Below are 1,701 nucleotides of genomic sequence, written 5' to 3' on the forward strand. Positions count from 1 at the left end.
AGTGCAATTGCTTCCTGGTCCTTAAAACGTGTAGTACGAGTACACACAACAAGTGATTTAAATCAATAACAAACAGCGAACTAAATTCAATAGATCGACTGCTTCGCAGCGAGACGATTTTTTGTATTTTTCATATTATAGAAATATAAGTTCCGTTTATGTACACGGAAAATTTTGTGTAAACACCAGGAGGCCTTGAATAAGCTCATCTGTGTGTACTGTATGCCATGCATGAAAAGCTGGATTCAAGTCATAGAATAATATACGGCATGAATGTGCAATGTTTGTGGTTTCTGTTTAGGTAGGGCAATAATATTCTGCCGTTGATGTTAGTGCTTGTTTTAAAGAGGGTTGCACATGGAACAAAAGTGTTACCCTTTCAAAGAAAAAAAAAGCAATTCGGTACCTCTCAAACTCAAATTTTACACTTTACAAAATTTGATACGAAAAAAAAGGCCAAATTGAGTTATTGACATCTTACCACTAAAAGGATATGATTTTAATGAAAGTGAGACAAAAGTACACAAACGTATAAGCGTTTTAAAGCGAACATTAACACGAGTGTAATTGATCTTCAAAGGTCTTTTCGTTTTAACTTGTTTTAGAAAATGTCTGAATAAAATTCAAGGGATTCCCTTCAGTAATGTAACGAGTCAAGCAATAATGACGCAGGATTCATTTGGTTCCATTTTGTTTCATCTTTATTGATACATTCAGGTTCAGACTTAAACAGCTATTTTCTGTCTCTCTCAATAAACATGAACTGTAGGTCCTGCAAGTGACACAACCAAATTCAACATGGGGTCTTATGTGTATGATTACTTCCTTTCTCAGAGCCCACCAAAACATGTGTCTCTCTACCAACAGCTAATTAGCTAACACTATCATAATGCCATTATAACATTGTTTGAATTTCCAAATAACAACCAAGCCTTACACTAGTTGCAGACCTACACCTGAATGGTATACACACAGGCGCGTACACAGGGGGGGGGGGGGTTTGGGTTTGGGGGGTTAAACCCCCCCTTTGGTAATTTTTTGTGTCCCTAAATTTCCCTAAACCCCCCCCCCTTTTGGATTTTTTTTTTTTTTTTTTTTAATTAAAAAAAAAAAAAAAGACCTCAAAAAGATGACCTTACCCCCCCCCCCCCAACGGAGCAAAATGTCAAATTTTCAAATTTCGATACAAAAAAAAAAAAAGTGTCCGCTTTACCCCCCCCCCCCCCCCCCCCACTGAGCGACTTTTCGGCCGGCGCGATTTTCAAAAATTTTCGGGACCAAAATATTTTGGGCCAGATTTTAAAACCCCCCCCCCCCTGAAAAAATCCTGCGTACGCCCCTGTATACACATATTCAAATCAACCACTGCACCTTGTGGAAGCCATGACTTTAAAAATGGTAAACGCTTCAATGAACAAGCAGTTGTGCAACTAAATCAATATATTCCGTATACAACTTCATAGTTGGTTTCTGATATCAAGAGTTTAAATCAAAACTTACAAGTTTTGATTTAAACTCTTGATATCAGCAATGTATGTGGTACAAACATAATTTAATTACTCCAGATACCTACGAATCATGATATAACATATACCATAGCAAATCTTTACATCTCAAGCACAGAGTACATTGTAAAACATCATCTAATTATATTGTTTGAAATGCATGTAGTATGTCAATTAATAACATCAAATGCTAGAC

This window comes from Strongylocentrotus purpuratus, unplaced genomic scaffold (genome assembly GCF_000002235.5).
Source record: "Strongylocentrotus purpuratus isolate Spur 01 unplaced genomic scaffold, Spur_5.0 spur5_scaffold_3, whole genome shotgun sequence".
Lineage (NCBI taxonomy): Eukaryota > Metazoa > Echinodermata > Echinoidea > Camarodonta > Strongylocentrotidae > Strongylocentrotus > Strongylocentrotus purpuratus.